We start from the raw sequence: 25,911 nt of genomic DNA, 5'->3' as shown, positions 1-25,911 counted from the left end.
GCTTAAAAAAACAGTTTTTGAGAAAAATAGATTTGCAAAAGGTTAAATTTGTGATGCGTCACTCGCATAGTTGTTTGCAAAACGAATGATAAAAAATACGTGCCTTAGGGTAGAATATCCCGATAATTATCGTTGCAAAGAAATGAGACGACAAACCGTGCAGCAGTCGTGGAAACGCAACGATCGAAGAAGCGTTGCGTGTAATGGTATGCCCGATGGAGAATCACTGGCACGGGCAGGATCTTCGCCGGAAAAGTTAATAATCAGCCCCGACGCGTGACCTTGTACTCCGTTTTCCCCTTGCCGCTTTCGCCGCTCGTCCGAAATCCAAAGTTTCTCGGCAACTCGACACTGCAAGCAATTTCGGCGTCGAGCAATCCCCTCCCCGGGACCAAGCGTCCTACTCGCCTAACCCTATGCCAGAGCAGTAAAGGAAAGTGCATAAAGCCGTAGAGTGTCGCCGCTCGGAAGGTCCTGCATGTACCTCGACTGAGTTTTTCCGCGGTAGGGAGAATAATTCCGAAGCAACGTGTTGGTCCGTAAAGAGATTCATGGATCTTTACTCGCGCCGAGACGCGCGGTTGAAAATGCTTTTGATATCGGTGAATTTTGAAGAACGTTTTTCCTTTAATTAAACCTTAAACTCGGCAAAGTGACGGGTTTAACGGGGAAACTAAGGGACGACGATACGCGATTAACAGAAGTGGCTACGCAACGGAAGACTCGAAGAGCGAAGTTTCATGAAGTCCCCGCGAACGCGTTCGGGGTTTGTTTTTCTCAGCTGTTTATTGTCTCGCACATGATGGCGAACCCTAGGCGGTTGGATCCCGCCGTCGTGCGTAACAATATTCCTACCGACGTTGAACGAGTAAACAAATGAAGGAACTTACGATTGCGTAAAACTGCGAAGTGTCTGCGGTTTGTTTGTCGGTGAGAGCGTTTCCAGGTAAAAGCTTAGAGCAAGTGCGTGAACAGCCCAGGAGGAAAGAAGGAAACAGAAAGGGAGCGCAGGAGAGTCTGTCGGAGTTGAGAAGGAGAACGAAGGTGAGAGGGGTGGCCGAGGAGAGACTGGGTTTAGGTAGGCGAGTCGCGAAGGATGGGTGAAGAGGACGCGGAGGGAGGCAGAACCGGTGAAGGAGGAGAAGGTAGAAGAGGTAGAGAAGGTTGGAAAGGGGTGGAAGGGGTGGAAGACCACGAATGTCGGGGGGAAAAGAGGGAAAGAGGAGGCGGGTGAGAGGAACGGCCAGGAGGGGGAAGGAGTCGGAGGAGATAGATGTATGTAGGAGGGCCGCTCGATACAGCCCCAGCAACCCCCTCCTCCACCCCCTCCCGAAGCCAAGCATCGCATCGCGAGGTTAAAGTGAGAAAAGTCAACCCCAGTCACTTGGTGAGTTCTCCTACGTTGGAATATCGAGAGGTAGGCAAAGATTGGTCTCGAAAAGGGTTAAGGACCCGATCGTCCGGAAAGGCGACTTCCAACCTCCCTACTTTTTGGCAACGCTGATACCGTGGTCCGCTGGGGGTTTCGCTTCGGGCATCGTCCAAACGATCGCTCGAACAGTTTTCCGCTGGACAGTTCAAAGCTCGTGACGGTGCCGGTTATGAACCGAATTGCAACTTTGACGCGATTAGACCGGCTGAAAACGGGACGATCCTTCATCGACTCGTACTCCTCACTTTCGCGACGAACAGATACATAATCGTCTAATGGTTAGCAGGAACATCGCATCGTGAGGTTAAAGTGAGAAAAATCAACTCCAGTCATTTGTAGTGAGCTCTCTTACATTAGAATATCGAGAGGTAGGCGAAAATTGGACTGGAATAAGGTTAAAGACCCAGTCCTTATTTTTTGACAATGCTGATACCGTGATTTTCTGATTTTACTTCGATGCTCGTGACGGCGCCGCTTACGAATCGAATTTCAACTTGGGCACGATTAGAGCGGCTAGAAACGGAACGGTCCGCCATCAACGCATACTCCGTACGCCTCGGTTTCGCGACGAACTGAAACGTTTCTAACAGTCGGTAGGTGGAAGTAACGGCGGTCCCCGTCGGGCCATCATTCCGGCACTTATCGAGAGACTTTTAAACCCACTTTTCCATGTTGGCTGGCTTTCAAAATTCGAGTCGAGAGACGTGCTCTCGCTGGCAGGCCCCTGCCAGCCGGAGACCTGCCGGGTTGTCACTTGGCTGGTTATCCAGGCACTTCCATGCCCGGCCACGCGGATACGAGTGCATAAACATGCGAGCGAACGCCATCCTAGCTAAAGAGTACCTTTATCTCTATCCAGCCGCTTCCTCCAACCTTCTCGCAGCCTGTACCCTTCTCTTTTCCTTTTAATCGTAGCCTCTCGTTCTCTTTCATCCTGTCGCTTTCTCTTTCCCTGTGCCGGTTCCACCCTCCGGAACCAGGCATTCTCCTCGTGTGACGCTAGCCGTGGGTGGAGGAGGAAGCTCACGTAGGTTACTCCTTTCTGCCGGCAGAGGATATTGTGATTTTAGCGTCTGTGTAATTATGGAAATTAGCGACATGGAAAGCCTAGGATAAAAGGGTTGATTATAATCCGGCCGCGGGGGTGAGCACCGACCTCACCGTCCCGCTCCTCCGAGCGACCATAGATTAAAACGCTCCTTCTACGCTAGCGCCTTTACTTCCACCAACTACCCCTATCTACCGCTAACCCCTATCGCTACCGCCACCACCCACCCGTCCATCCCGCGCCATTCACTCTCTTCGCATCACCTACCTCGTCCCTTCGACTTGTCCTCTTTTCCCTCCTCCCCACCCTCTCGATTCTGAATTTTTCTCCTTCTCCTCGATCACGTATCCGACTCCGGGCTCCCTTCCACCGACGCACGCTGATATTAAGATCGAGTTTCGTCTGGTCGAGTGCGCCGGTTCAGACAAATGGCCTGAGATAAGGTCACCCAGGGTTTCATCTGCTCGTCCGGATTATCTGGAATCGATAGCGGAGATGTTTCCAAGATTCCTGAAAAATATTTCCAACTTTGCTCTACCGTTACCTAACGAATTTTCTCGCAACATTCGAGAATTAACAAACGACCGGACCTACCACAAAGGTAAATTCTTTGTACAGCGAAAGTGCGAACCAATGCTAAAAATATGTTTACGGTTAAACTCGGTTAGCTTCGTTAATGGATGGAGAACTTGGAAAGTTTTCGTCAAGGAACAGAGGAAAATTTGTTTTTCTACAACTAATTGATGGTCCTCTCGCGTGTACGTTGGCACCAACGTATCGCTCCTTCGTGATCTACCAAGGAGACACAATTTTGGCATTTGTACTGGTGGGCAAAATTACAAGGATAAGGACTTAATAGTGTATTTATGTTACACAACGTTAAATGCACAGGATCATTTATTTCTAACTAATATCGTCATAAAATAAACGAATATTACAACAAATTGTCACTTCAAACCAAAATAATACAATTTCACACATTCTTTAATGTTAATATTCAACAGATACGCCTCTACTTTGTTGAATAGACTTTTGTATAATATTTGTATGTAAGTTTAATCTAAGTCTGTCTGTGCAAGTAAAATCATCACTTTTTAGTATTTGTCATCTTCATATACGTTTCTATAATATTAAGGCCCGGAAACCGTGTTGACCGATCTAAACTTGAAAAATTTTTACCATTAAAATACTTTTTAGAATTCTAGCTGCATCATCATGCTGAAATATAAAATCATTGCAGGTGTTTTCCCCTGTTGTATCATTTCTTTCCTTCTTTTCTTATCTAGATGAATTTGACGCACATTGTAAACCCGCTGGTTTCACAATGAAAGAAGTATTGGTTTTAATCTTTTCACCTTGAATTGTCATTTTTTTGCTTTCAATTATAACATTTCTATTTTTTCATTCTCGCTTAATGATTTGCCACGCGGCACGTTTTTAGTTTTATTCTTCTTCCAATTTATATTAAGAAACTCACTTTGACAAAAGATTTGTAAAACAATACACATAAATATAATTTGATACAACGACAGGAATGTCTTATAATTCTATCTTAGCTGAATTTCGAAACATCCTGTTATCGAGTACTGTTTGTACACTTTTTATTTGCTTATATGGAGGAAGTATTGCAAGAACACTCTTCTTACATCCGTTCCTTTCGTTTCTTAAATACGTATGTTTATACGTACGTTAGTGTTGGTCGAGTAGAGTGTTTTATAATTTTGTCCGCCGGTGTAGATCGTTTCTCGTTTCACGGTTTTCCTTCGGGAGCATCAACCCTGCCCAAGACGCGGGGGGAACGAAGAAAAAATGGCGAGACCAACGACGAATTGTCTGCCACGAGGTTGGGTGCAACTGTTCCCCAACCTATAACGCTTTCTCTTTCACCCCCTCGTGTCGCAACGACATTGGCGCGGGTGTTCCTCTCCTTCTCGCGTTCGTGCCTCTCTGTGCATCCCTCCCTGGGCTTCGGTCCTCTCTCCTCGCCGCTTTTTCCCATCTGGCTATTGGACTACCTTGGTGTTTCGAGCGGCGGGCAGGAACCTATGATGCGATCGGATATCGAATATCGGCTAGCTCTCTGATTGGTTGTTCTACCGCGCACGGTCGCAGCCGGAGCGCGCCAGTTACGACTGATTTGTTACGTAAAAACGTCGATAGCTTCTATACCCTCTCTTGTCCCACCCCCGGTGCGCCGCACTCCCTCCATTCCTTCCTTCCGCCCGCCCGGGCCTCTCCCTCCGAACCACTCTCTTTCCACCGCCGTGCTCACTCTATCTCTCTTTCGCGGCCACCCTTCGCCCGACCGGTCTGGCCACCCCTTCGATGGTCCTCGTCATACCGCCACCGCCCCCAACGGCATCGCGCGCGATAGACGAAGGTACGAGAGAGAGAAGGAGGGAATATTCGTCTTTTTTATCGGCGCTGTGCGCCACTGCCTGCTCGTTCGGTCGGGCATGAACGCATTATCGAAGAAATGGCTGGGCGTCGTTACCCTCGTCTTGCTTTCGATCCTTGCGCCGATCATCGATGGTAATTGATGATGCGCCTGTCTTAACTATCTCAAGGTCGCCGGAGAAAGTTATACCCTTTAAGAAACGAGATGCTTGTTTCTCCTTAAGGGCCACTTCTACAGATTCGGTCGTAATAATAACCATTTTTTTCTACCATCAAACAATTTCAGCGAGGGTTCCGCTCAAACTTTTATTCGTATTTTCAGAATACACGCAAATTTTTTTTAAACAAAATAACAAATATAAATTATTTAAGTAATAATGCTGTCTGAGAAACAGACCGGATGACCGACACGATATTTAAAGTTTTAATTGGCCAATTGAACTGAATCTTCAAGAGGCCTGCTTTTCTCGCCAAAACTGTTACTATTTATTTTTACACTTGATAAAAATAAGGAGAATCTATATTCCAACTTTAAATTGCTGTTATCTTTTTAAATACCAATATATTTAATTTTTTTAATTCAAGCCATAACTGTATAAAATGCTTCTCGATTAATTCGTTTCAGGTAAGCAGAATGACCGTTATCGGATCAATCATCCGGATCCGTTTTTTGTCACAGCCTGGACATATTATTAAATAACTTGTACTATTTTTATTATTTTGTATTAAACAAATATTCGTACATTATTAAAAGATGAACAATTTGTATTAAGAGGCTCCCTTTTATCAAGATATCTCCACCGAGATAGTCGTATATCAACTATTGTAGTCACCGTTTCCGAAACACAATTTATATACATTCTATTGTCACAATTACTTACTATTTAAGAAAAAACAAAAATTTCAATTTTTTCAACATTTCACTGTATCCTAACTTCTTAAACTATTCGCATCTCGAAAGTCTAAAGTACCTCGATCATCGATTGGTTTGGTATTTCATTCGCATAAGTTAGCCCAGTTGCATTCTGTACGATGAAGTTTTATGGTACAAATATTTAATCCGAGGAGGTTGCAGGAAGTCGACCACGAAGTCAGGATATTGCGAGGAAATCGATAGCCGGAGGTGTCTCGGAGAGTTCAGGGTCACTTCTATCTTCCTAAATGGCACTCGTCACTGTGATCATGATTACCACCTCATTTACCTCAATGTCAACTTTGCCAAACAACGTCAAACTTTTGCGCACCTCCAGACTTCAAAGACTTCGGTTTAATCATGCTACCCTGTCAGTGTTTTAGAAATAGTTCGACTCTATCAGCTATGGAATTCAAGGATTCGAGTCAAGATTTCAAACAAAGACACTATGTATCGTATTAAACACACTATTCACAAAGATTTTTTAAAGTCTACTATGTTAAATTTTTACAGAACTGTGCTCGAAAAAATCACCCCTCAGATAACCACCTTTTTATTAGATTCGGTGAAAAGCATTATTTTTTAGCCGAATGCAACATTCTTCAGTGGACACCTATAAACTCAGACCTCTGCAGTGAATGGACGTTCCTGGATCAAATACTCGTGCGAAAAAGTCAATTGTACATTAGAATTAGAAACTGCTAGGTGGAAAGTTTATGTCTACTTTTGCGAGCTGGTATTAAGAGTGAGATCTCTTGTAGACGAGTAAAAGGCCTCCATGTTGAAAATTGTCGCTTGTAAGGTCGGCTACCACATGTCCGTGTGAAAGGATGCCTTTTAACACATTGATCGTTAAACAAATTAATTCCCAAATTTATATTTCTTAGATATTAGCCAAAACCGTGCTACGAAATCCGATACAAAAAGTATCATAGTTTCTCTTTTTCTTTAATTTCACAGAACATATAAAAAATTGATGTCTAGACTAAAATACCCCATATGCTTCTCGAATATTCTCATATATGCTCATGCCGTCTACCATCTTAAAAGACACTCGGATGTAAGGTCGATGTACGTTCCCAGCCTAAGAACCTACGAATCTATTAGCAATATCTGAAGATCGTTGTACTTGAGGGCTGCTCTGGTAGAAACGACGTCAAATGGGTGACCTCTGGCTCCAATAATCTTATTGCAATTATAGTTCGTAGAAGATCAGCTTATTGGATAGGGAGACTTGGTCCCGAGGAAAAGGAAATTTTCTGCGAACATGGAAGAATTTTGTTGCACGGTCATTCGCTAACAATGGAGCCATCGTTGGAGCAAACTCCGTCCCATTTCGCGTATCGCTCGCTGGAATTTTCGAGGCAAGAAGACGTAGGTACTTGCACTCTCGAATATTCCTATCACGGCGAAGGCAAACAGCCGCGTTACGTTACCGCGAGCTGACCGTATTGTAGAAGCGTATTCAATGCCGACCCGCCATTTAACACCCCGGCAAGCCGCGAAGTTTCCTGTAATGAAAGCACCGGCGCGGAACCTATTGTGAAAATATCTGACCACTGTCCGGTGCAATGAGGTATGGCTGACCCCGGGGGCCGTCGGGTCGGGTACAATGCACGGGTATGCATGCGGCCACGAGTAGTGAAAATACTTCACGCAGTCACCGCTAAAAGGACATAAACGCACTTAACGACAATTCCGTGTCACCGACGCACCGGCTCGCATTGCGTTCGGTTCCAACGACGCGAATCGCCAACAAACATCGGCAAACTGGCCGACAGTCTTTTTCGTCTGTACCCGCTTCTATGCCGCAGACTTTGGCAAAGAACCTCTCATCGAAAAGGCCCAAGAGATATGAAATATCAACTTTGTCCTAATTTATGAAGTTTAAATCTGGGGATTTGCTGAGTCAACCGCAAATTCGATAATAAAGTATCAGCAACTGCACGATTCATAGGAATTTTCCATAATCTATTAGGCTAAGTATCTCACCATGGTGCACCAATTTGATCAAGAATTTCAAGACTTCTTTAAACTATCGATTTTTCCGTTGCATAAAAGCTCGGTCCAGGACTACACTTTCATCGATAAGATATGAGAATATGTTAGGTATACCAGATTTCAGATATAAGTATCAAGAGCTATATAATTCGCAAGAATTTGCCGAAACCTACTACGTTAAATTTCCACACTGTGGCAAAGAATCTCGGAGCTCGTTCGGGCCATCGACTTTTGGTCGTACGGGTGTTGGTGGAAGTGGTAAAAAGCGTTGACCTAGTGGAGAAGCAATTGACTAGGTATGCCCATGCATGAGTCCATTGCCTTTGCGATAAAAAAGGGTGGTCCTCGACTTCTCGTGCAAGGGAAAGTCCGTAAACTTGATCGAGGTCTGATATTAGGGAACAATATTAGCAACTTTCTGTAACACGACTGTTTGATAGCATTGCCTGATAGTTGACGAGTGCTCTCATATAGATCCGCATCTCCTGCCGCTTGGATTAAACTCTCCTACGTTCTGCAACTATCGAATAATGCTTTTTATCGGCCTCGTGCAACGAGAGGAACAGATCGATGTCAGGATAGCCGAAAAGCCCTAAACGAGGAGTCTCGTTAAAGTTCGAAAGAACTGGTTTCTTCGAAAGTCATCGCGTCAAAGACAAATGCCGGGAAGTAAGTCCAACAAGGTTCTTTGCTTTGAAAGGAGAAAACAAAGATGGAGGAAAGAAACGAGGTGCAAACAAGAGAGGAACAGGGGTGGATCAGGGTAAGGTCGAAACGAACGTCGAGCATCGCCAAAAGGAGAGAGAGCGCAGACTCAATATCTCCGAACCGAACCCTCCGATAGGTCGAGGTTCGACTTCGAGGGTGGGAATAGATTTCCAATCGCGCGGGGGGTGGTCCTCCGGCAGTGGATGCTCACCGCCGAGCACCCTGCTAAACTCCTGCCTGCTTCGGTATGCCGGGGTCCACCCTTTTCTCTATAGGTGGACCAACGCACCTACACGCACTCCTCTCTCAACCCTGCGCCGCTACACCCCTTTCCGATTCGACGCTGCCGAAGCGGACAGTCCGAGAGGGGTCGCTGGAGAGGGTAAGCTACGACTACAAACAGGAGTCAGAACGATTCTATTGACCAGGGTTCGATGCGCGCATCTGGGCGTAACCCATTCGTGCGTTCCGTCGGTCCGAAGCGATGGGTGAGAGAGTGAGAGAGGAACTATCGACGGAAGAAGAGCGGCTCGGTTAGGGTGTGACGAGGAGAGGAACAGAGACTGTACCGCGCCTGCGAATTGTCGTCAGGGCGACGGCGACACTGGAAAAATCGAACTGAAATAAACCGAAGCGTTTTCTTCGCGGAGCTCGAGCACCAGTTTCTCCGTCTTCGTCCTTCTTCGACGCTTTTCTCCTCTTTCTCTGACGTTATTTCGCTCGCTCCGGCTTCGTCGGAACTTCAACTTCGTCCTTCCACCCCCGCACACCGGCTTCTCTGTCGACTGTTCCACTGACGTTCCCTCCCCTCCGACGCCTGCACCTCTTACCTAGACGCTGTCCGCGTTCCTTCCTCCCAGGCTCCTCGAGTTTACTGTGTTATTGCCAGACTGTCCAGGACGACTGCGTTGGACTTTCCATGTCGATCGCACATTTTCTCTACGCGTTCTTCGCTTCATTCTACACAGATTTTTTTCCTTTACGTATTCTTAGACAACTTGGTTACAACAAACACCCCCATACCCATTGTTTATCCAAAATATACTCATAAAATTTTATTCCAACTTGCTGTCCAACTTGTTCCCTAACTGGTTTTCGATCCAATATTTTTATATTAAAGGCAGTGTAAATATCCAAATATAGCTACACGAATATCGATTTTATCAAATCACGTAGCTTATCGATATGTGTATTCGTATATTTCTTTATCCTGAGAAATTTTCATTACTAATTTATTACACATTATTTCTGAATTTATAACGATTGAAATTTCTGATTAATTTATTCGAATTAAAGTCAACGAACGGCGTTAAACAACTTTCTGTATTGACATTCTAGACCAAAATGAGATGAACGTAATCAACTTTAAATCTGAATAAACGTAATAAGTTCAATGGATGGTGACACCCATTGCTGCTAGGGCTTAGAATATTTTTGAGAGCACGATACATTCTTCCAGAATCTAATCTAATAGATTTGATTGCGGTTACGTCAAAATCATGTTTCTCGAATTGGCTTTCAAGATTTATCGAAACGTAATGAATGTAGTGACTTAAAAATTTGACAATTTCTTGAAAAATGAAACATGACAAATTAAGAGAAAGCCAGGATTAGACGATAGAGTGTACCGTAAAAATTTTCATTTTATATTAAAAAATCGAAAAATGTTATCTTTGATTTGTAATATAAGAATGTTATAAATTTTTATTAATCGATACAATTTTCTTGCGCGGATATCAAATTCACGATTTTCTTTTCCATACTACTCCAAGTTACCAAAAATCTATATGCGTTTGACTGTATTTGGGAATGGTTTACTGTCTCGAATTACTGGTATTATGAATCAATACATATACGAGGATATTTAATAAAATTATCTTTTAGATATTGTTGTAAGTGTATCTTTGAGAAAGAAAATATGATTTTATGCATAACCCAGATTCCAAATATAGCTAAAAGCGTTAAAAATTAGCTCGGTACTAAGCGTCTGTACAGAGCTTCGACCTCAATCCCATAAAGAATCTATAGAAAAAGAATGTAGGAATGTAGAATACTAGGATCAACTATCTTCGGACGATCGTAGTTTAATAGAGAGTAACTACGTTGAGTCGAACTAGTGAATTATTGTAGTTGTAGCGGAGATACAAAACATAAGTAATACATTAAATACTGTCAAGCATTGAACGTGGTGCGAAACCGAGTTAATATTTGTTTTTATCATTAATGAATAAGAAGATAAATAATTGTTGACAAAATTTTGTACGTTACTTAACACGTTGACTGCCAATCTACCATCCTAAAATTGTTTACAAGACCGAAACCTTGATTTCAGTCAATTGTAAACTACACAACTTAAAAGTTGTCCCAGTTACTTTCGTAATCTCATTAAAATTTATGAAGCCTATTAAAATTTATTTTCTTTAACATTTCAACTTGAGAATTAATTGTTTTAGTTCCACCGTTAAAAGTTCTATCACCCATATATGGATAACGTGGCAGTCAAAGTGTTAATTAATTTTGATAAAAATACATATAATGTTTACTTTTGCATATTCTTTGGTGTTGTTAAAAATGAGTAACGATTTATAAAAAGGTTGTGATTATTGGTTCAGTTATGCTCCTGGCCGTAACTCGGGCCAGTTTACCGAGCATCAAGGATGGACGCAAAGGAAAGGGGACGAAAGAGAGAGCAGCAGTCGGATAAGAGCCCATGAAGCGGTGTTTTGCAAGGAAAGAGGTGAAGCTCTGCCGTCGTAGATCTCCGAAGCTCGTCGCAACTTTCAGCGGATGAGTTGTTGGAGCGATTTAGGCGTTACCGCGGGAATGGTCTGCTTCCCTCCGCCCCCGGGCCGGCTCTTTCTCACTTGTGCCGCGTCTGGCAGGACTCCCTGCAAGCCGGAGAGAGCCACGCCACGGTATTTACACATCTCCGTGCCCCGCGAAACAAAGAATTATTATTTGTATGCCCTCGTGGGTGGCGAAGGATTTTGCAGTTCACAAACTAAGTTAGCAGCTACAACCAGGAGGTGCCGGATGGGGAGATGTCGGTGTCCGGGAGCAGCCAAGGGGTAGGGCAGACCGCCTTCCAGCGGTATCTGAGATTATGTACTGCGAATGTACGGGAGTAACAGCCCTCCGTCGTCCTGCTGCGAGTAGTTTCCAACGTCTGCACGTCCATCCCTTTCTTCAACGGCTTCTGTCTTTTTCGAAACTGTTACTCATTGTATTTCCGTGCGACTCTACGCTCTTATAAATCGCCTACCCCACGACGCTGGATTAGATTAGTTGTGAGTTATAACGAGGCTAGGCCAGCGACTGTTTCGGTCCTACGAGGATTGATCGATAAACTGACATACAGTGATTCGTGAAATTGATCATACGGTGACATAGATTCTAATTTTAATGGAATATAAATTTCTTAGAATAGTTAACTGTTTAATATTTATTTGCTAAATAAATACAACAGAATTTCAACCTAAGTATGTATTTAATTAATATAGTTTTACAAAACAAAAATGCTGTTCTTAGCTTGACGATTTTCTGCTAACCGAGCTTGAAGCTCGAAAAAAAGAAATAAGACGTTCAGGGGGTGCAATAAACGAGTGTCCTTCTCAGGTAGTACTGACCTTTGCTATGGATACAAATTTTCAGTAAAAATACATGCATGCAATGCTTATTCTCAACATTAACATTATAATGAAGTTACTTAAGATGTTTGTTTATATCTCCCATTGGTGCTCAAACACTCAATTATAATAGTTGGTCTTATCTTTCGGATTTAGCTAGTAGTATCCGAATTATTAGAATGTTTAGATCTTAACATTGTGATTCTTGGTCATTTTTTCCTTTAACTATTGTCAACTTTCATATTCAACTGTAGTCAATATCTGATACATGAATACATAAACGCTATATAATAATACATACGATATTATTCCTTCATTAATGTTAAATGAAATTTTGTTCTTACTCTTTCCTTGTAAAGTAAACTCGATCACTCAAAATATAATCAAACGAAATGTCCAGCAGTAGTGGTTATATTAACCCCTTAACGTACTATTTAATTTCAAATAATTTTCCAAACGTATACTATTTAATCTGATTTGTTAATAATGTTACTCACACCTTTTAACGCATTTGTATCGAATTTTGAATTGCTTTGCATCTTTTTAACGCGTTCTTAGAGAGCACCTTCTACATCAGCTCCTTAAATATTTTTTCTTCGTTATTTTTAAACTTCGTTTTTTCACGTTTTCGAAAAAGTTTGGATTATGTATAAACATTCTCAACGCTCACATCGTCGAGACAATGATCTACATCGAGATCATTACAGATTATAACAAGACAAGATCAAGTACACGCGTACTCGGCGAAAATTTAAAGCCGATTTTCTCAAAAACAAAGCCTCACATGACAAATTTTTATTCTATATTTTAGAATTATTTTTTCATGTAGTATCACCCCCTTTTCGTTTGTACCGCCAGTTACCAAACACCCTGTATAAAGGTTTTGACGGAAATAGTTACGGAGAATCGAGATGATGCTACAAGTGTTATGAGTGGGAAAGACTCCACCCAATATCGAATGTATCGATGCTGAAACGGTTCTATATCAATTTTATCGGCGTGAACATAAATTGAGAAACAAAATATTTTAGTATGCATTATTTTGTTGATGGTTTAGAAACAGTGTTTAGAGATACGAAAACCATATAAAATTGTTTTAGAACTGGCAAAATAATACTTATTCAAAATAAAGCTTCCCCATAACTGTTTTGAGAACCAAAATCGATATTATAACAGTTTTCAATCCCTGCTCGTAATAGAAAATTGTCGGTATACCCAAGCCCTAAGTTATTTAAAGGATTACGTTACGCTGCTCGATAATACGTCTATAGATCCTAACGTACGATTAGATCATTTCAGGCAATTCTGGAAAATTGTGATAGAGAGAGCAACCCCGTCCAATCAGTTTGCAGGAAGGTGAAATTAGTGTTAGCAGGAGCATTATGAGAAACGCAGACGCGTAAAACTTTCCTAACGAACAGGTTTGTAACCGAAGCGCCGTCGACAATGACTCGCGGATGCGACATCGGTCCACCGTTGGAAATAAATTCACCTTGAGGGACGCCAGAAAAACTACTTGCAAAGATTCAGGACAAGGTTTCGCGATGTCGCGGAGCGAATTTCCGCGTTTCTTCGCTACCTGACGAAAGGAAACGCTGCCTGCGTGAGAGGGAAAGAGTGCACCGAGTCTCTGAGAGGTCTCAGTCCGGGGACTTCTACGGAGAACCCAGGGGGTCATGATGGGGCGGTCGGTCGGAGGTATTGATCTCAACTCTTGCTTTTCTCAACTTTTTATCCGGCAGAACCGACCGGCACTACCACCATCGCCGTCCTCGACGACGACTGCCGGAGTCGGCAAAGCCGCAACTTACTTCAATTCCTCATTCCCGTGCGAATTCTTGGCTTGAACTTATGACCGGCTCCCAGCCCCGTGCCTCTGGTCGTCTGGCTGCTCGATGCCTTTAGCCTCTTGAACAGTGAATGTTAAATGGATCTTTCCGAGTTTCTCTTTCTCCTTTCTTTTCCGCATTTATCGGGTCATTTCGTGACTGGGAATAGAAAATAATGGCCAAATTGCTTATATGCTCTCGTTACAAAAGACTTGACATCGCAATAGGTACCTATGTTAGCACATACGAGCAACTTAACCGTTGGTACTGATTTGTGGATACATGTGTGGCGTCGCGTCCCGCACTCGTCAACAGTGGGATACGCTCAATCTTTGCCCCTTTCAGAAGTAATCGACCCACAGTAGAGTATTTGGCCTAAAAAAAATGGCCAGAACTATGTTAAAATATGGTCGATCTTTAGACTGTCATAACTTCTTTAACATGTATCTGATATTGATAAAAAGAATAATTTTAAAGCTTGAATATATGACCTCACTATAGTTTCAATCGGTGTCCAGGGGGTAAAAATCGCCTTCGCGGAGGAGTATGAGGATGTTTAAACTACCGTAACTTTTTTTTAATTTATCTGATGTTAATAAATAGGAAATCATTTTAAAGCTTGAACCTTCTACTTGCCCATGGTAGAGTATTTGGCCTAAAAAGAAATGACCAAAACTATGTTAAAATGTTATCGATCTTTAGACTGCCATAATTTCTTTAACATTTGTCTGATATTGATAAAAAGAATAATTTTAAAGCTTGAACATATGACCCCACTATAACTTAAATTGGTGTCCAGGGGGTAAAAATCGCCCTTGCGGAGGAGTATATACATTTTTGGGAATGTTTAAACTACCCGTAACTTTTTTTAAATGTATCTGATATTAATAAGAAGAAAATCATTTTAAATTTTGAACCTTCTACTTTTCGAATTTTTGACCAGCTATAAATTAAATCAGTGTTAAAGGGATACAATATGTAGAACAAAATGATTAATGTGAAATGCTTAAAACTTCTTTCAAATTGCTGGCAAAATTAATTAATATAATTTATAATTTATAATTAATATAATTTTAATGTAGTTGCATACACTTAGAAGTAATGCGGTGTAATTATCAGAATTTTATGGGAAACAAATATGAAACGAAAAAATTTTTATTTGTTTTTATTATGACATAGTAAAACTGATGGACCAATAGCCATAAAATGTTTAACTTTATGACCTTAATTCAGAAGTTAACAGTACGAACTTTATATGTCTTGTAATTATATAATTGTTAAATGCTTTCTAATGAAATAAAGTCATCCAATGCAACTTGCTTCGATGGCAGAGTGTTCAAACACCTTGAATGAAAGAAAATGGTATAAAACAATTTAAATATATAATTTACAACTATTTATTTATCAGAACAGAATGAAAAGCAAAAGAGAAAGTAAAAGTAAATCGAATAAAATGTTTTAAACGAAGTGTATTATCTAAAAGTATAACTTATTTAACAACAATATTCTATTCACATAGACACATAAGAAATACCATAAGCTAACCTTTATTAGCATTTTGTATAACACGAGTTTCATTAAAGAATCGTGCCCTTCGTTGAATTCTATTTTCTCACGAAGAATCACCGTTTTACCACTCATACTACATTCTGTAGATCATTTTATATAAATGTGCACATGCAACTAACATAACCTAATACACGTTTCACCGAAAAATTGTGCTTTTTGTAGCAATACAAAATTAAGTAAAATCGGTGATAGCGTTTTCATAAAACATAACCCAATAGAATTTGGGCGATGTTAATAGCACAAGCTGTAGTTAATTTATTTGAAGAAACATTTCCTATTCTTAAGGGGGACTTCGTGTGATGGCCAAAATCGTGATAATAACGTTGTAATCGTAACAGACTATGTACCGATTCGCATAGATTTGGCGCGAACGCGAACGCGCAGTAGGACAAATTTGAAAATTTCAAAACGAGACGTTAAAAAAGCGAAGCACAAGGTAGTAAATGTGATCGTGATTTTTAAGTAAATCGAAACTCTTCATTGGGCGAAGCCACTTTAAATAGAAAGAGGTCAGACGCTTCTACTTCTAGACTAATTACGGATGTCATTGAACCGGCTGAGAATTAATCTCCGTGTTACTGACAGAGAATCTCATAAAATCGTGCTATATTTAAGTCAAAGCTATTGTACACCAGACTCTACGATCTCTATTTCATCAATAATAGAAGTTGCAAAAACCAGGTGCACCAATATTTCTCAATATTCGTAACAGAGAAACGAAATTATAATTTATCGGGTAGTTAATTTGGTTCTTTTCCGTTTAAATCCAACGTGTGTCGTATGAATATTGGCGTTCGAGCGATCGAATAGCGGACTGTATTAATTTTAAGCACAATTTTTAATTATTCTTCGTACGAAGATGTATTTCGAATTCGTCGCCTGGCTAAAGAGAAAGCTGTAACAGGTTAGCTGAGAAAGTGATGTGCAATTATTCGTCGAATTTTCAATGGACAACAGATTAAGCAGCGAAAATGAGGTGAAGAATAGACAGGAGCAGAAAGAATATAATCATGAAGTCAGTGTACATTGTTTTTTAAGAAATCAACAGTTTCTAACAGATTCATGATTAAATCAGCAGACGTGTCCCACCGCTTATTCACTGTCAGATTTAAAGATGACTTGATTTATTTCATTATAAAATAAGCATAGTATGCAAATTCTAAATGTACACTTTAGAATTAATTTTCTTTCTAGCCTCTTGATTCTCACAATAAATCTTGGATGTTGCTGCACGAATTATAATATCCATAGCAAAGCGATCGTTTCTTATTCGTAATTCATAATAGTTATGGGTTCGAGGAAGTTAGTACTGATCATGAAGCTTAATTGTTAGACTCGGACCTTTGTCGCTATAAATAATGTTCAAATAGTCGAGCACAACTTTTAATAATTTTTGGTACGTCTTGTACAGAGATTTTGTTGAGTTGATCGCCTGGACAAAGTGGAAACCGTAAGAGGTTAATTGTAGAATTTCAGCCATCGACGTGCATTTATTCGTCGAATTTCCAACGGACGACAGATTAAGCAGCGAAAATCAGGTGCAGGATAGACAAGAAAGTGAGATGAAGCAGGAGGGGAAATCTACTTTCGGTTCGCGATGTGGATTCGAATGCGCGGGCTCACCTTCCGCGGAGCGAAGGGACGCCAGCGGGGGTAGGAAAAGGCGGACGAGTAATAGCTACGGAATATTGCAATAATATGCAAAGTATATGAGGGATATATTAATTTCGCGAAAACGGTGGAAACGTAGAGAGCTGCTGCCTAGGCAGAGCAACCCGGTTTCTGCGGGCTTCCGTGCCCAAAAGAGGCGGCACATCGGAGTCTGGGGTGGAAGGTGGTCGAGACGAGGAACCGGGGGCTTCACAGACAAATAAATACACGATATTTCACCGGATGGGAAATGAGAGTTTGCTTCGTGGCTTGCTTACCGGCTAGACTTCGCGAAACTGAATTTTAATTCTGAGGAGCGTGTATCTACATGCCTCGATTACCTGCTCCGCCACATAATGTACGACAGTTACGCTTTATTACATACTACGAGATCTATCTCCGGCAATTTGACCGGGGAATGTCAAAATTAATCAAATGCGTGTTTAACAAATTTTTTCCGCTCCCCTTTATCTTCCGTTTTTGGGGGAATCCAGAACCTTCCTTAAGAAAGGGTCTATAAGACAAATTGGGTAAATTGTGTTGGAAGTTTAAATTTTTTCTCTTATAATATGGTTAAAAGACATTTGAATTTATGATTAAATAGTTTTTAAAGAATTTCGTTGTTTCTAAGAAACGTAGAATACGAATTTATTACTTACAATAGTGCCATTCTGAAAATAAATCAGAAAACAAAAGTGATTTGATAATAATAATATTATACTTACTAGTTTCAACGAATTGGTGTCATTAAAAACCATTAATTAACTCGTGATTTTAATTCAAGCTTCGAATTTTTTCGTGCTTGAAGAACGGTGCTATGAATCTTAAAGAAGATGATGTATTGTAGAAATAAAGTTCGGATTTCAACTGTCCTCGTAAGAAAAAATCTAGTGGTGTACGATTCTACGATCGTACTGATCAACAAATTCTCCCACTACTTCCAATCCAACACCTAGAAAATGGTCTATTAAGCATATTGCGTGGAATAATTGCATTACATGTCAGGCAACTTTTAGCATTCAGGAACATCTAGTGGTCACGATATTATTATATGGATGAATTCGTTTTATTTCCAATGACAATATTACATTAACGAAAATATATCGATCTATTTAAAAAATCGTCAATGACCTTGAAATCTCAACCTAAATGAGCTTGAATAAAAATTGTTGTCCTACTGTTTTATTCACCTCATGGAACTGTGCAACTTTTCTTTTACACATTTGTTTGCACTATCAGAAATAACAGATATTACGTGTGCTAAGAATAAAAAACATCCTATAATATGATCCACAAAATGTAATGTAAGTGGATGGACAATGATTCTTCGTGAAAAAGTAAATCGCAAATCATACATAAACTTTTATTGTGCTGGGCATGCGTTTTGATAGAATCGATTTGAAACTTTTTTGGAGTATGCGTCTGACTAATATTCACTATTTCCACTTATTTTAATATTAATAGGTGCTGTACTACTTTTCTATTCTTTACCTGAAATTCCTTATTATATCGTATACATCGCTTTCACTTTATACAGTACGTGAATGTTCGTTGATTTGGAGAACAGTTTTGATATGGATAAACTAAGAAACTAACATCGGTTTTGATTAACAATATATTTTCCACGTTTCACGCAACTTAAGATGGCTATCTTGAAAAATGTAAAAAAAAATATAAAAAAAAGTCAAAATACGATAGTGCGCGAAACTGTGTATTAAGAATGTTGGAATGACATTAAAGTTATTGAAATCATATAGATAAAAGGACTTGAGGAAAATTAATAGAGAAATATTTGAGAAGAAGGTGTTTGAAGTATCGAAACGCGTGGAAAGAAGAACAAAGGTTTTCACAGCTTAAACGATCTGATTTATAACTGTTTCCTTTTTGTATCGATTATGAATTTTCTTCGTTTTCTATTTGTTCAGTTACGTTTCCTTTCAGTTTTCTTGTATCTTACTGGCTGTACTGTCATAGTCTAAGGGTTTATCCCTTAAAGAAATCAATAAATATTCTATCGTTTTCCTTTCTTTGTTGGAAGAAAAATATCACGACGTTCCATGGCAGTTTTCGTCGCAGAGGGTTTCCTAACCGTCAGAGATATCAAATATTCTCCGGTAGACTTATCGCGGTGCAATTAATAACGAACGACGTTGCAGAAATCGACCGGGAAGCGGTCAAAGTCAATTTGTGCAACGCGTCTGTCAAATCGGCGCCGGCATAATTTAAAGTAAGCCCACCGCGCCCCCGCTGTTCTTCATTTGCATTTGCTAAGTGATAAGTAAACTTCCGTAAACATATCCGAACGAACGATAAGCGGGAAATAAATCGCCCAACTTTAAAAAGTTATAAATCTATACTCGCTACCGTGAGATAGAGATGGGGGCGCGTGGGTGGAAGAGGGAACCTGACAGTGCAGGAGCAGACCAGAGGGACAGAATAAGACAGACGGGGGGAGGAAAGAAAGAGCGTTGCCTCTGCCGAAGATGGAGGTAGGTTGGAATAGAGAGAAGACGTTATCAGAGGGTGGCAGGGGGCATAAAGTATAATTGCATCGGGTGGCGTCACCCGCTCGCACACCCCCGCGCTAATAGCACCGCCGCCATCCGCTTCTCGTATTTTAATGCCTAAATTATGTACGGCATCAGAGATAGACGGACTTCTCTGAGGAAACCTATTGATTGCAATCCTGCCTTTGTCGTGGTACATTCATAATTTCGATTGTCCTACCGAAACTGCTTCAACAGTTTTGAAATGTGAGGAACAATTGGCTACGACCACCCACGCCAACCATCGACGGTTATTGCCAACCAACAAATGCCTCTGTTCCGAGGAATGATTTCTAAAGACAATGTTCGAGAATTGCCGTTTTTTATAATTGTTGGAAGGAATTTTATATGACATCTATGTATTCTAAAAAATCGAATTTTTACTTAATCTTCTTGTGAGGAAATTTAATGATAATGAGTTATATAGAATAAATGGAAAATATTGATATTCACTGGTAGTTCAAAATAAACATATAAATTGTAGAGAATTTAGGATACAAATTAAAAGACTATTGTTTAACTCAATTATATTATTGGGATACACATTACATACACCGATAATTGATAATAAATAATTACACAATAAAGAATGGGAATAGTATAGAAGGCGTTCAAGTTTTTTCGAAATAAGACAAAAGTAGTATATGTAAATCGTCTATAAACGTTTCGTTACAAAGTTTTAAACAAATATCGAAGTCAGTCGTGTAATCTGTTGCGGCCAAACTTGAAATGTTACAAAATTAAAATTGTTCTTTCAGAAATTTGATAGCAAAAATGTCCCAAATTTCATGGTTTCCTAAAAATACGTACCTAAAATATAAACCAAAACAGAGTTCAACAAACATACATTACATAAAAATAGAATCCTTAGAGTATCGAAGAAAGTGTATTACTCTGGAAAGTAATACATGAATAATTATCTGAATTTAATCGATTCCTAACATTTGAAGTTAGTATTAATTTTCGTGACTACGTAGAAAATGATATTTAGTCAAAAAACGTTCCAGTTTCAGGAATAATTATGAAAATTGCAATTAATTTTGCAGAAGCAGAGAAAATATCTACATTCGATGATTGATATTTGTAGTGATAAAAAGCATGGAAACATTAAATTTCTGGATCTTACAAATATTTTAAATTATGGATTCTAAAATTCGTGTAATGAAATCCAAGATTTATTGGGAAAACTAACTACTTAGGTCTGACAATGAACCAGCGGAGGTTCACGTCTGCTGATGCGATCATGAACGTGTTAAAAAATGTTGATTTCTGGGCAATCGACGTATATTGACTTCGAGATTAGGTTCAATGCGTGAGCTGGTGATTTCCAGACCAGATATTTGTTTAATTAGTCAGTGGCTGACACAGAGAGACGATCTCGGTTGTCTGGGAGCGATAATAGGCTCCCGCTTTAAAATGGATTTCCAGATTTATGCTAACACGCCGCATTTGTTTCTGCGCCACGACTGCCAGGACACGGTTCGTTATGTTCCCGTACGTAAACCGCCATTCGCGGAATGGAAATTGTCAAAGAAATCCTCCACGCTCGCACGTGTGACCAGACAAACGTCTCGTTTGATGTAAATGCGCGAATGGACTTAATTGCGACAGCTTACGCTATTCGACGACTTAGAGGACTAAATTAGAGGGTGAAAGAAAGGTTTCGTCTTTCATTTGTGCCTATTCGTTCCACATTATGCGTAACGCTTTGGGACCAATCATAAAATGCTATATATATTATAATAATATAAACATGTTACATTAAACATAAACATTAAATAACAATATTATAAGGCGTTCTCAGATAATTTCTAAGAACGTTTTCATTTTTGTTTTTGAAATATTCAAAAGAAAAATTTGTTCACATTACTGTAACCAGGGCTCGAAAACTGTTACTTTTATTCTGAATTATTATTATGAAGAACCTACGTATTCTATCTGTTTAAATCAAAGTTCTTGTTCTTTTTCACAGGTTTTGAAATTGTTTACTGTACGAACACCTTTTACACCCACTGTAATTCAGTCTCAGTTTGGTTGTTATTTGTCGCGTGAACGCATAAAATAACTCCGGATTAGCCACAGTCAAAACATCGAAAGACACATAATAATTGGTATCACAATGCTCGTTAAAAAAACAACTTATTCAACTTAACATTTTGAAGAACTTGCATAAAAAGTTCAATAGGACCTCTTTTATTGGAACACCCATAATACGAACACTCTATTACACAAACATTCCATTGTGTGAATATTATAATACATAAACAATACATTTCCTACTAGAATTCTAACAATAAATATAGAGGGTCTTCGCGTTCATTATTCAACGTTTTTCAGTAAGTAGTGCAATACAGTTTTACAGTCATCTATGACAGACATGACAGTGTATATTGCTTTTCATTTCTATAATATTTTTCGAGTTTCTTAAATGGAATGTTACATATTATTTACCTCATGCAAAACGTGCGATCAAGACTTTAAGATTCATAAATACTTTTAATTTCATTAAGAAGGTAAGGGAAATAAACATTATTTTTTCTTTTCGATCTTGTCGGCTATGTACGAAATATTGGGTTGTCGGAAAATAATTTCGTTTTTCTCCTTCGTGAAAAGGAACAATTTTCTTATAATATATAAATATTTTATTGAATTATGTACTGGTCATTTTGGTCCAATATCTTTTGCCATCGTCCTGGTAGTAGCATGATTCCATACTCAAAAAATTTCTGACCTTTATTTATAAAAAACTGATGCAAGTGATTTTTGACATCGTCGCTTTAAGTAAATGTTTTATCGTTTAAGAGATTTCTCTTAAAATAAAATGTCTGTTGGTAAGAAAACGAAACTACTTTCCGAACAACCCAATAGTTTTCAGACAGACTATATTTATTTAATTTAATTTTGTTGTAAGTATATAAAGCGCTAACCACTTGTTGTTCAATTATGTGAATACTTTTGTACCCCAATTAGTTCATGTAACGGTGGTTCTACTGTATTTGTATTCGTTACTCAAAGAGAAATAGCTCGAAAGCGTGCGGTACAAAAGGTTATTCGAGGAGAAAGAAAACAATTTTTAAGAGTCTCGTTCCAAGAGAAGTCCGTGGTCGGGGATGTTTTAGGGATATTAGCGAGCAAAACAGAGGGAGAGGACAGGGTCAGGACGAAAGCCCAGCTCGGAGGGTGAAACGCGGCAGATTAATTTACGACGAAAGATAAGGAAGAGCGGCGGGGTCCTCTTCTTGTCCGACAGGATTCGATTGTGTCTCGGGCTACGGCAATAAATGTATTTCAAACCTCTCGCTGCGACCACCTCCGTTCCCTGTAAAATATATCCATTGTTGTTGTTCCAATTAGTCATTCGAAGAGACGCGGGTCTCGTAAAGAATCGAATAATGTATGCTCCCGATATAAACGGCCGACGTTTATTTTCGGTCGACTGTCGGAGAAGGGAGGCCGTACGCCTGAGATTCTTCGAGAAAAACGCAGGAAATAGAGTGGAAATCGAAGATGACTTTTTTACGCACAAAACGTGACAAAAAGCGAGCTACAGTGTCTTCAGAGTTATTTTTTGTGAAAATTCTGGGGAATTCTCTTGGCATATTCTGGGTTTGCGAGGTCGTTGATCATCGCTGGTTTCGCAAATGAAAATAGCAACGATATTGCTATTTAAATAATTCGTTCCGTTTTTACGAAAGCCGCTGGGTTACTTATTATTTACAAAACTGGTTATCGAATCGAGTATACGTTCAGATTTATACGACTTCCTTAACTTCTACAATACATTCGAGTTCTTCGATCGACGAATTGCAGTTTCTAATAGAATATTTAATAAACTTACCGCATCTGTCGCTGAAATTACTATTGACGCACGATATCAATTCTCTGCTGGCAGGTTTATAAGTACGTACCTTGCAATGCACTATAACTGCATTTCTTCTGTCCTTAAAAGGGGACTTCAAATAAGTGTTATTTATACAAAATGCCGTGATGCATTCGACGCGATAGATCATAATTTTTTCATAGCGAGACTCAGGGCTAGAGAACTAAATGACCGTTACTTACAATGGATATTGAGTTATTCTTCTGATAGATCCTCAGTTGTTCGTGTCATAAATTTTACACGAAGAACTATCGTATCCACCTGTACAGTTCCGTAGGGTTGTAATTTTTTACCTCTGCTATTGAATGTATTTGTTAACCTTTTGGTAATCGCGTGAGTGAGGCGTGTCACCTATCCCTATATTTCCTTTCATACTTCTAAAGCGATTCGAATTAGCAACGCGTCACCTTCGGTGCCTTTCCAACACTGTGCAAGAAACCATTTTATACCGCTTACAGTAAGCAAACGTTTTAGTTCCCCAACATTTACGCCTTTGCTATTACAGGAACTACACACGCACTTGAAGCTATCTAGAACAGAGTCACGAGGAAAACACTATATACACGGAAGGATTTAGTATAAAACGTAGAAAATAGATGTGTCCATCGTTTAATAAATAGATGCACAAATTGCTGTGAAAATTGATTAGTATGAAGTATTTCAGGCAGTTTGAGAATAAAATTTAATATGATTATATATTTGTTTTCTTAGTTTTTAATCAGAAGTGATTTTATAACCACTTATACCCCTCGGTAGGAAACAAAATTATTAAAAAGAATAGATACATTTATAATGTTGCAAACGATATCTTTGTCTTTATTACAAATATTAACATAAAATTTTTAATTGTTAATTGTTATAGTCAATATCCAATGTAACATTTATTTGAACAGATTATTTTTTCCACGAGTTTAGCCAGTACTCTTTTATTGTAAACTGCGTTCTTAAGGTAGGATGCATATTTGGCTATCGAATTATAATTTAAATTTCAATCTGCTAATATACAATTGATATAATAATAAATAATTTGTAGGATTAATGTTTATTTCGTTTACTGAAAATAATAAAAATTAAATAGTGTTCCCGTGTAAAATTCTCCAATTTCGAAGATATTGCACAATATATATACTTAAGAATGTACTGTTATACGGGGTGGCCCACACAACATGTGCAGCTCTGTAATTTCCAAAATATACGTTGCACGAAACGATTTCGTATATAAAAGTTGAGTGGTTTTAACTTTTTTTAGCATTTACGTTTTTTATAGGTGGAGTCATTTCTGAGATTTGAAGGTCAACTTTGTTTTTTTAAATGGAATACTATATTTTTTGTATGAAAATATGGAAGAATATCGAATTCTGAATAAAAAAGTATTCACCCTTGTTAGCCCTAAATCTAATAGCTAACGAATAATTGAAGACTTAACCTTATCACAGATTTCTGCAGAATAGAGAAAATTATCAAGAAATAAAGTGAAATTACTCGTTAGCTATTAGGTTTAGGGCTAACAAGGGTGAATACTTTTTTACTCAGAATTCGATATCCTTCCATATTTTGATATAAAAAATATAATATTCTATTTAAAATAACAAAGTTGACCTTCAAATCACCGAAACATCTCAACCCATAAAAAAAATAAATATACTACGTAATGTATCCCTTTAAACCATGCAACTTTTGTACATAAAATTTTTCCTAATCAGAATTTTATGATTTAGAAATGTTCTGCATTTCCCTACACGAATTCTTACTAATTAAGTTTTCTGTGTTAACAAGTTGTTATTTTATAAGATTAATGACACAACAAAATTGGCCAAAAATTTTTGCTTCGAATCCTTGCCCAGTGACCTAAAATTTATATTTGTCTGGAAGATCACCGGTAACTATCTATTAACACGTTGACCGCCACACCAAAATCGTACAATTTTTTTGCCAGACCAAAACTTCGATTTTAGACAACTGTAAACTACATAACTTAAAATTTGCCTTACTTATTTTTGTAACCTCGCTAAAATTCGTCCTATTCAAATTTATTTAACATTTCAATTTCAATTTCTGAATAAACTGTTTTACTTCCATACTGAGAAAGTCTTTGTAGGGTTATTTATATTAGTTGTATGTCTGGTGAGTGAATGTAGTGTGAAGTAGGCTTAATGTTGGCAGCACTGACACGCGAGAGGATCTACGCATTGGTTCCATTGTCTTGTGAGAGTTGTGTAAAAAATAACAACTTTGGATTACACATAATTGACTTCATTTCTTCCACAGTCTTGTCACCCATGTATGGATGACGTGACAGTCAAAGTGTTAAT

The sequence above is a fragment of the Colletes gigas genome, unplaced genomic scaffold (genome assembly GCF_013123115.1).
Source record: "Colletes gigas isolate AHSC1104 unplaced genomic scaffold, ASM1312311v1 Colletes_gigas_Sc00002, whole genome shotgun sequence".
Classification (NCBI taxonomy): Eukaryota; Metazoa; Arthropoda; class Insecta; order Hymenoptera; family Colletidae; genus Colletes; species Colletes gigas.
This window is presented reverse-complemented; position numbering follows the sequence as displayed.